Here is an 11,915-nt window from a genome sequence, read left to right on the forward strand (position 1 = left end):
AGTAGCAAGCAAAATAAATACAAATAAGTAATTCCTAGTTATAACAGAGTAAAAATACTAAGATATAAAGACCACATTTAATAAAAGGAAACTACATAAAATAAAAGGTATAATACTTTAAGGGATCAATAGTAAGATTTACCACTGATTTCTCACAGAAATATGTAAGCCAGGACACAACAAAATGACGGACTTTAAATATTTAAAATATGACTCTCAATTTATCCTATAATCAGTGAAAATGTCCTGCAAAAGTAATAGTGAAATAGACATTTCCAGAAAAACAAAGAAACTGAGATAATTTGTAGCCATGATACGCACTCTAAGAGAAATACTAACGCGAGTATATTCAAGCATAAGCAGAAATACTAAAGCAGTAAGAAAATTAAGTCCAGATGGAAATATGAACATGAAGGGAGGATTACATAATGATAGAAAGGGTTAATATCTAAGTAAATTCAAATAGACATTACTGTCTTAAAGAATAATACTACAAATATTTGTAGAATTAAAATGCGTGATGACAGTAACAGAAAAGCAAAAGGAAGATACAGTTAAAGTGCTCTAAGGTCCTAGAAAATGTTTTCACTTGTATTAAATTATAATAAGTCAAAAGTGATTGCCGTAACATCTCAGATAAGCACAAATTAATAGTAAATTATTTAGTATAAATAGCAATGGGATGTATACATAACAAGGAGAAATAAAGTGATAAAATATTTCATCCAAGAAAAGGCAGGAGGTGAGATAAAATGAAACATTATGCATGTAAGAACATTTTTAAAAAATAGTAAGATAGTAAATATAAAGTCACATATATTAGCACTTATTTTGAAAGTAAATGTCTCACCAAGTGGCAATTGACCAAAAAAAGTGGAAAATAATAGTAGGGGGTGAGAATGTGAAAAAACAACTGGAACACTCATACACGGCTGGTGAGAATGTAAAACAGTGCAGCTGTTGTAGAAAAAACGTTTGGCAGTTCCTCAGAATTACCATCGTCCAGCAATTCACTCCTAGGTGTACACACCAAATAATTGAAAACAGGTATTCAAACAAATACTTGTATGTCAACGTTCCTAGCAGCACTACTCAAAATGGCCAAAAGGCAACCCAATTCACAACAGCCAAAACAATACAAATGTGTATCAGCTAATGAGTGGATAAATGTGGTATATCTATGCAATGGAATATTATTAAGACATAAAAAAGGAATGGAGTACTGACACCTGCCACATTATAGATTAATCTTGATAATGTGACGCAAAGCAAAAATATATGACACAAAAGGGCATATATTATTTCATTTATATAAAATATCCAGAATTGATAAATTCATAAATATAGAAAGAAGATTTAGTGGTTGCCAGTGTTTCTGGGGACAGAAAAATGGGGAACAAGTGCTTAATGCCTAGGGGGTTTTCTTTGAGGGTGATAAAAATGGAGACTAAATTGTGGTGACAGCTGTACAACTTTGTGAATGTATTAAATGCATTTAACTGTATACTTTAAAATGGTAAATTTTATGTTGTGAATCTCACTCAATAAAATATTTAAGTAAACAGACTATTTCAATTAAGAGAAAAAGATTTTCAGACTAGATAGTAAACCCCAACTATATGCAGCCTATAATAAACATAATTTAAAAGTCGCAATATAGAATGGCTTTAAGTAAAATAATGGAAAAGTGATTCCATCACGTCACTAACAGAAATAAATCCTCAACGGCTTTACTAATACATATACTTAAATATATACAGACAATATATATTTAAGGGAAAAAAGCATGTATATAATATAATACTGTATATAATACTTTACTTAAATATATACAGACAATATATATTTAAGGGAAAAAAAGCATAGTGAAGGCATTTCTTAATGATGAAATAATTATTTGGAAAATAGAACAATTCTAGATTTGCTTGTACTAATAACATGCATTCAAAAAATATAAACATTGAGTTCACTAAAAGAAGATACAGGCAAATCCATAACCAGAGAGGGCCCCTGGATTTATTGGGCTTTATTGATGATCCACCCAGACTCTCTTTACCAGGTTGTTAAATGCTTTCTCTAGCTACTATACATGCTGGCTGTTCTCTGTGCCCCTCCTATAGAGTGTCTTTAGCCCAAAGGATGGTTAGTTACCTGGGAAACTAGACTCCCAACCCCTGCAGCAGCCCACAACCAATGGGCTGGTGTTTTGCCTCAAGGTAGTGCTTACTTTATGTCGCAATTCATGCTATTGATCTCCTCATGGGATCAGGGAGAAGGCAGTCTCCTGCTGATATTACACCCTTGCTTGGCTTCTTGCACTTACCATACAATACTTCCCTCATTCTCAACAAATCACCTTCTGAAGAACCCCCATTGTAGACTTGGGATCTACGGAATCTAACTGAAGACAGAGTTTACAGGCTTTTGTCAGTAACTGATAGGAGACTTGGATAAAAGAATAATGATATTTGAAAGACACAGAAAATACAAATAACAAAATTGACTTAATTGATGTTTGTGGAAGAGTGTATCCCACAATAAGAGGATACATTATCTTCAAGCATACATGGAGTATTTATCAAAATTGCCATGTAATACGTCAAAAAGTAAACTTCAAAGAAATTTAAAGTATTGAAATTATTAAAATTATATGTTCCGATCACATCAAAATTAAGCTAAAATTAAAAATAACTAGAAAGTATTCAAGTGTTGGTAACTTGAGCAGTGCATGTCTAAATAACTCCAAGCTCAAAGAAAATATCACAGTGCAATTTTGAAACTGCTTTAAACTGAATGATAATGAAAATACACCATACAACTTTTGCAGAATGAAATTTAGAGTGCATATAGAAGAAAATGTCAAAACTTAAATGCATATCTTAGAAAAAATGAAAATTGGTGACTTAACTATCCAGAAGTTAAGAAAAAACTCTTACTGCAGAAAACAGAAAAAAAAAAGAGAGAAAAACAAAAGAGAAAATATAACCCAAACAAAGTAGAGGAAAGTAAGAATAACAGAAATAACATAAGAAAAAAAATGTTGAATAAAGAAAATTCACAAAGCTAAAAGCTGTTGCTATGAATGGATGAATAAATGTGAAAATCTCCTGCCGAAACTAATGAGAAAAAATAAGAAGAAACAGAAATTATTAAATCAAGAATGAAAAAGAAGATATCATACGGATTTTATGGACACCACTTTACACCATGAAGTTAACAATTTAGATAAACTAGAAAACAAAATTTTGTATTACTGAAAATTGAGAAATAGAAAATATAAATAATCTTATATTTATTAAATCAATTGAGACTGTAATTAAAAACCCTCTCATCCTGTAATCATTGCACCTAGAGAAACTGTCTGGTGAATTGTCTGGTGGTCTCTAATAGGTTGACCAAATAATTTATGACACAAACCAGGATATATTGGGGCATGAAAAAGAGACTATTATTATTGTTATTATTATCTTACAAGGCAGAGTCTTATTCTGTCAACCAAGCTGGAATGCAGAGATCTGATCATTGCTCACTGCAGTAATGACCTCCTGGGCTCAAGGGATCCTTTGACTTCAGCCTCCAGAGTAGCTGGGGCTACAGGCATGTACCACTACATCAGGATAAAAAGGTGCCATTAATAATTTGTTTGGAAAATAGACATAAACCAGGACTGTTGCAAATAACTGGGGCTTTGGCTACTATACCTGAAAGGCCCTACGTAACCTTGTTCTGCTTTTCCTTATAGGAAAAACAGGCACTTCAGCCTGTTTGGCCTCCCTAGTGACCCTGGAGCACACCAAGCATGCTTCTGCCTGGGAGCATTTGCACTGGTATTGCCTCTGCCCTTAACAGCATTTCTGTTAGATATCTTGGTGGCTTGCTCTTTGCTTGAGGTTTCCTGTTAAATGATACCTTATCAGAGTTGCCTTCCCTGACTACACACTCCAACCCATCTCATTCTCTATCACCTAAACTTTCTTCATTATTCTTATTGCATCTCATAGATGAAGTAACTTTGAGATCGTAATCCACAGTTCGATTTACAAAGCGTGAACAGTTACCCAGAAAGAGGATGTTGGTACTGGCATAATGAGAACTTTGAAAGCTTCAAAATGGTTTGCATACAATTTAGTCAAAACTGTGGTGCCTCTGACAATTTTTACGAGCAACTGAAATGATGGAAGTGTGCTTTAGGAAGATTAACAAGGTAAACGTGTGTCAGTGGAGCCCTGGGCTCTGAGTACCTAGACCACTTCCTCAAAAATAGAGTTCTGGAATTGTACTCTCACTGTCACACACTTGATTTCAAATATAGTTTATGCCCTTTCAGTTATCCTGCCTGCTGGTTAGAGAATCTGGATATTAACATTGGTCTCAATATGCCTGAGTCCACCACATCCAATAGCAGTAACTAATAAAGGGCCATAGGATCCATAAGACCCCTTCCAATGAAGCCAGCCCTCTACAGCTGGGCAGATCCTCCAATACAGTTTCTGCTGTTACACCTTCCTCCCCTCTTCCATATTCAACAATATGGTGGTCCCAGAGTGCCTTGCCACTGAACCAGCTTGAATTAAACCAGAAGTAACAGAGCTTGACAACATTTTGAAACGAAAGAACAGGGGAAAGGGGGAATCATGAAGAATATCAAATTTTCAATCCTGAGTAACGGGAAGGGTAATCATTCATTTGTATGAGTGGGAGAACAAGAGAAAAACTGATTATTTCAGTTGAAAGCATACTGATTTTGAGGACATGGCAGAACCTTCAGGAAAAATATCTAGAAGATACCTAGGAATGTGGGGTTCAAAATTAGGAAGTCTGTATGTGGGACTCAGATTTGGGATCATTTGTATCCATATGATATTTGAAGCTGAGAAAGCAATGGAGATAAGCGGAAAGGAAAAGTAGGAAGGAGTAAGCCATTTTTTGTGAAATGAGAGTGAATTTCATCAGGATGATGAGGAAAACAAGTAAGAGATGAAGTGTTCTAACTAAAAAAAAATCTATATGTTTTTAAAGGAGAAGAAGACTTCATTTCTCATAAGGCATTGCTGCCTGCAAGGTGACTATCCTGCAGACTTGGAAGTGTGTCTCTGGCCAAGACCAGAGACAGGTACTTTGAAGGAGGAGGGGATGGAGTAGGAACTTGATGTTAAATGGGTTGGCTAAACATACATATTCAACAGGTTACAGGAGGAGCTATAAATGTTCATTAAGGTGGTCCCAACACATGCATATAAAACAAACATGCATGTAACATATGGCCCATGTTCACTTTGGGTGGAGACTTAACATTTAAATTTATTACAGTTAGGCCTCATATGTCCAAAGGTCTTTTCAGGACACGGAAGCACACAAGTGCATGACCTCTGTAAACCCGCTACAACCAGACCTTGGTCTCTGGCCTTTTTTTCTTTTTTTGAGATGGAGTTTTGCTCTTGTTGCCCAGGCTAGAGTGCAACAAGAGCAATGTGATCTCAGCTCACCGCAAGCTCCGGCTCCCGGGTTCAAGCAATTCTCCTGCCTCAGCCTCCCGAGTAGCTGGGATTACAGGCATGCGCCACCATGCACAGCTAATTTTATATTTTTAGTAGAGATGGGGTTTCTCCATGTTGGTCAGGCTGGTCTTGAACTCCTGACCTCAGGTGATCAGCTTGCCTTGGCCTCCCAAAGTGCTGGGATTACAGGTGTGAGCCACGGCGCCCAGCCTCTAGTCTTCTTATCTGGAAGGAAGTCACTGAAATCAGTCTCTTGTCCAATAACAGCTACAGTTATGGCTGGTAAAAATGGTTTGGTTAGCACCTGTGAGCTGGAGTTGTTGTAATTGTTTTAAGATTGCTTATTTCAAGGCCAGTGCTTGTTTAGCTGCCAGAGAAAAAGAAAAACCGTATGGAAATTAGAACACATTATTTAACTATAGGGGTACATGACTTAACCCTTCCCTGGCATGGCCTTAGAACCTGTTCATAATTATTATTATTATTATTTTTTTTTTTTTGAGATGGAGTGTTGCTCAGTCACCCAGGCTGCAGTATAATGGCACGATCTCCATTCACTGCAATCTCCCCTCACAGGTTCAAGCAATTCTCCTGCCTCAGCTTGCCAAGTAGCTGGGATTACAGGTGCCTTCCACCACACCCAGCTAACTTTTGTATTTTTAGTAGAGACAGGGGTCCTCCGTGTTGACCAGGCTGGTCTCGAACTCCTGACCTCGGCGATCCACCCACCTCGGCCTCCCAAAGTGCTGGGATTACAGGTGTGAGCCACCATGCCCAGCCCGTGTTCATAATTTTGTATTTTATTGCTGCAAAGATTCTGTTATTTCAGTCTTATGATCTCTATTTTAACATTAGTGCTGGTCAGTTGTTGTGTCTAAACCACAAAAGGAAGGGGGTATAATGAGGCATATCTGATCTCCCTTCCCATCATGGTCAGGAACTCAGTTTCAAGATTTTTCTGTGGTCACTTTGGCCAAGTCAGTGGGGGACTTAGAATTTTATTTTAGTGTACAAGAGAAAAGGGCAGGTCATTTTAATAGCATGTGAGTGGTGGATACGCGTACACATTGGAGTAGAATATCTGGAAGAGCTGCTGTAAGGAAAATGAGTAGAATCACAAGAGAATAGCATGATAATCAGCTAAGAGGACCCAGGTGAGATCAATCTATAAGGGAAAGAGATGACATGGTTTTATGATTATACTTTGTGTAACTACCTCAGATAGGAGTAGAAAAAGCAAGCAGTGGGAGCTTCTTCAAATTGTCATTTACCCCACAGGCTTAGAATTGATCTGGTATCTGCGGATTGACATAGTCTACATGTGCTGTCAAGATGTAAGGCATTCTAGGGGATGAAGTAGCATTGAGCTGACAGCTCCATTGAGAAGTCCTGCCTTTTGTTCAAGTCCTGAAATAATCACCAAGGTCAATAAAAAATCTAACTATAAACTCAGAGTGAGGAAGTAACAGAATCACAGAGTATCAAAGCTGGCAGAAAGATAACTCTAATCCTTCTATAGATTTATTAAGCTGTTGATTGGGTGATTGAATGATTCAACAGGTCTTGAGCACAGACAATGTAGCAGGCACTGTCCTCAGCCCTGGCAATGCAGATGAGAAATGTAAGGTTCAGAGAGGTGAAGCAACTTAAAGGAAGTCTCACAGGAAATTTGTGACAAAATCATGAGTCTTGCACCTGTTCTTCCACCCTTTGTCCATTTTCTCACATTTCTCTCTAAGTGCTAGTTTATTTTTCTCCCAAATACAGACTGATTTCTTTGGAAATAATTGGATATTGTGGCATTTTCTAATTTGGGCTGATTTTATAGCTTGCTTCATTTACTCAAAACCCCTTTCCTCCAAAATAATAGCATAAATGCAACTTTCTCTTGCTTATACATGATAAGCATGACAGAAATAAAGTCACCTGAGGGTTCTTTTTAAAAAAAGAAAAAAACAACACTATGAAGACAAAGGCAGATATTCCACATTAGAAATAAAATCATCTTCTCTTGCTATCAAATGTTCATTTAAATAGCATAAAATAGAAAACTGATTTTTTGAAGTTCTATTTTAGAAAGACATTCATTTCTCTCTAGCTGTGTCCTAAAAGTGAGAGTGGAGAACATCATTCTTTATACCTGAAACAAATAGAGAATGGCTGGTTTCATTTCACTAAGAGTCAATTCTTGTGGGTTGGCTCTATGAACAGTAGAGGAAGGAAACCTCCTCATACAAAAACAATTGCAATATTTTATTACATACAATAGATTCCTTGGGAAGTAGGTGTTCCTTCTCAGTACAATTTAATAAATTTTCTCCACCCTGACAAAGCCGCGTTGTTCTATTGACAACTTGGTTACACTGCGAACTGCATTTCCCAGAACGCTTCCCTGTAAGGTTCTGGGTTAGGGACAGACAGAGTCGAATGATTTCTGGGAGGAGGAAGTAAAGCGACAGTCATTATTATGCTGTGAAGTGTATCGTTGTTTAAACGTAATGAGAGAAAGACACAGCATGCCAGCAGATTTCAGTTTGACTAGGTTCTTCTCTACTACACATCCAGCTCTTGTCTCAACTGCTATTCCTACAGTGGTAGGCATAATTCTAACACAGATTCAAGGTTTTTGCTCCTTGGTATACATGGTATACTCTTCTTGAAAAATGGACTCCTCCTGAGTGTGGGTGGAAACTGTGAATATGATATTCTATATTCACTCTCACAATTAGGCTCCTAATCAGTTGACTTTGAATTAATCAAAAGGAAGCTTATCTGAAGTGAGTCTGACATAATCCTAGGAGCCCTTAAAAGGCCGTGTCAAGAAGTTCACTTCTTACTGGCCCCGAAGACACAGTCTCCATTAGTTCTACAGGGACAATGAAATCAATTCTGCCAAGAATCACCTGAACTTAGAAAAGACCACAAGCCTCAGAAGACACCCCTGGGCCTGGCTGACACCTTGATCATAGCCTTTTAATACCCTAAGGAGAGGAGTGGGCTAACATGTGCCCAGACCCCTGACCCATGGAAACTGTGAGATAATATGTGCTGTTTTAAACTGCTAAAGTTAAGGTAAATTGTAATGTCAAAACAGAAAACGAATATATCTGCTAACTAACAGAAATCTCAGGCCCACCATCAGATGCCTTGCTGCAAATTCACAGAGGCAGTAGCCGGGAAGAACAAATAACATTTACAAACTTCTTTACCAGTCTCTCTTAAAGATCTTACTCTAACAATCAGATACGCCAGCTTCAATATTCCCTTGAAAGTTCCAGCTTTCCATCTCCTTCCACAATGGTTTAATGTCTAATTACCTGAATAACCTTCTCATTTTATAATAGTCATCATGCTCCTGCTTCCATGAACGAACCTTGACTGATACAGTTATTGGTACCAGAAGTGATACTAGGACAACAGAATCTTTTATTTTTATTTTTTTAAACTTTTATTTTAACTTCAAGCATACATGTTCAGGTTTTTTACCTAGGTAAACTTGTTTCATGGGGTTTGTTGTACAGATTATTTCATCACCCAGGTATTGAGCCTAGTTCTCATGAGTTATTTTTCCTGCTTTTCTGCTCCCTCCTCCCACTCTCCACCAGCAATCCCATTACTGGGTATATAATCAACGAAATATAAATCATTCTATTATAAAGATCCATGCATTCATATGTTCACTGCAACACTACTCACAACAGCAAAGACATGGAATCAACTTAAATACTCATTAATAAGAGATTGGATAAAGAAAACATGGTACATATTCATCATGGAATATTATCTATCCATAAAAAAAGCATGAAGTCATGTCCTTTTCAGGAACATGGATGGAGCTGGAGGCCATCATCCTCAGCAAACTAACACTAGAACAAAAAACCATATACAACATGTTCCCACTTATAAGTGGGAGCTAAATAATGATAACATATGGACACGGAGAGGGAACAGAATCTTTCGAATGAGATCACTTGGACATAGGAAGGGGAGTATCACACACCGGGTCCTATTGTGGGGAGGGTGTAGGGGGGAGGGATAGCATTAGGAGATACACCTAATGTAAATGACGAGTTAATGGGTGCAGCACACCAACATGGCACATGTATACATTGTATACATATGTAACAAACCTGCATGTTGTGCACATGTACCCTAGAACTTAAAGTATATATATATAAAAAAAAAGAATGGGTATCTAGAATTGGTTTTATGTCCTTATTAGACTTAAGAACATTAGTGACCTGGTCACTACTGTTAAAGAGCATATTGATGGTCCAAGTTATTCAGTGACAAAATTATTTATATGTCTATATACATCTGTATTCAAGCATCCATATAAAGCAATTTTGGGGGTGACCAAGTGGTTGCTGCCATAAAAATTTCTAGTTTAAAAAAGGCATTTGGAAGTTAGTCAGTTATAAGTTTATAAGAGTACTCGGAAAAAGAGACTGATGATCTTTTGGCTTTAAATTCTCACTAGAAGGTCCAGTACAAAAAAAAAAAAAATCATAAAATCGTATGCTTATCCTAAAAAGAAATCTTATCTCATGTAACCACAGGGACAAGATTTTTGACAATCAAACCAAAAGTCTAATCCTGTGTATGGCTAAAGTACAATTCAGATTGAATCTATAACCTCATAGGGCTTCTTATGATAGGGGATTGAGACATTGACTGGGAAAGAACAAGATCTTGAAACTTTGGATGAAGACCTTTAATGGGTAGATTCTAATGAAGCTGAAAACATCACACCATGAAAATTTTGCACAGCCTTCTTTTCCAGTAGAAGCAGACTTTGCCCCCTTGTCTGAGTAGATTAGTCTCTTGATAGCTAAAGAACATGCATTGGATTCCCCTGAGATAATTATCTACAAGGGACTGCCAATCCCCTGTAGGACCCACTCCCACCATTCATTGCTTCCAAATTTATAACTGGATTAAAGTCCTGGTAGGAAGCATGGGGTAAAATGCAAAACATGACCCATGAGAATGTCTCAGACACACCTAAATAAATGCAAGATTCTCCCAGTTTATATTGAATTAAAAACTATCAAATATTATGGAAATGAATCCTAAGGATGTTAGATCAGGATAGAATGAATAATAGTTTGAATCAAACTAAATGCATTGGTATAAGTGCATGTAGCAAAAACTCCAGATTTAGTGTGCTTGCTTGAATGGCCTAGAGTAGCAGTAATAGTATGCCTGAATGGTGAACTAAAACTTAGATCCAAACATAGCCTACAATGAATATAGTTGAAATGTTGGGACTGACTTTTTATATGTAAAGAAAGGTATCCAAGTCTTAGAAATATCAGAGTTATGCACATAAATTTATTATGTAAGTCTCACTGAACTATGCCCTAACTCTCCTAACTCTGCTGTCCAGGAGAGTCTCGGGACTCTCCCTTCAGCAGGGCTTTGAGAAACACACTAGAAAGGGAGCCCACACACACACACTTGAACAGCTCTTTGGTGGCTATTCTCTGCAGGGCAGGAATGATACTAGGGGCTGCTGATATTGATCTGGACTCTCCAAATTCAGAAGGAATGATGTGATTTTATAATGGCAGAAGTAAAGTAGAAGCACTTATATACTGCAAATAATGTGGATATATCAGTTAAAGTTCAGTCACAAAAATAGAACCACTAGGTATGACATAGTATCTGAGATTTCTTATAGGAACTTGACCTTATGTGCTTAGAGAAGCTACTCAATTAGTTTAGGTTTAGTTGTTGCTTCTGTATCTCTTGTAGGACCTAGACCAAGAGTAGAGAAGCTAAAGGAAAAGATCAAGTAGAAGCAGAAGGAACATCACTTCTGGCTGCTGCCCCAGAAGACGTACATGCAAAGCCACAAATCAGAGATGAAAAGGAGGAGCTCAAGCCTGAGCCGGAGGAACTGTCATGAACATGAATTGAAAGGTCAGCAAGAGTGTGCATGAGCTGCTACAGCCCCAGGACTGGCCTTCTAAACATACACTACTATGGCTGCTCCCTCTGGTGTGCCTTCCAAATCTCATGCAAAATATTTCTAGAGAACACAAACACAAAACTATTTAAGAAACGGAATTCTGCAGAATAGTTCCTTCTATAACGATCATAGACAAAGCAGTGTTTTTCACAATAATTGAAACCATTGAGATCTTTGGTCTCGGCTAATTGATTATGTTATCCTTCGGACTAAAGTAGAATGGCAGCAAATCAGAATCTAGCTTTTATCAGTGAGAAAAGCTCCAGGTCAAAGAGAAATCTGTCTTGTCAAAATAGATTTGCAGCCCCGACTGGTTCCCAAACTTGAGCCAGTTTGCTGATCCAGACTTAGTTGAATGAAGATTAAGCCAGTGCCCCATAAGAAAGAATCCTACTACACTGCCAAAATTTATACTTCAAATCTTTCTCCTTTTCTTCCTCAGT

Source organism: Rhinopithecus bieti, unplaced genomic scaffold (genome assembly GCF_001698545.2).
Source record: "Rhinopithecus bieti isolate Rb0 unplaced genomic scaffold, ASM169854v2 scaffold_44748, whole genome shotgun sequence".
Lineage (NCBI taxonomy): Eukaryota > Metazoa > Chordata > Mammalia > Primates > Cercopithecidae > Rhinopithecus > Rhinopithecus bieti.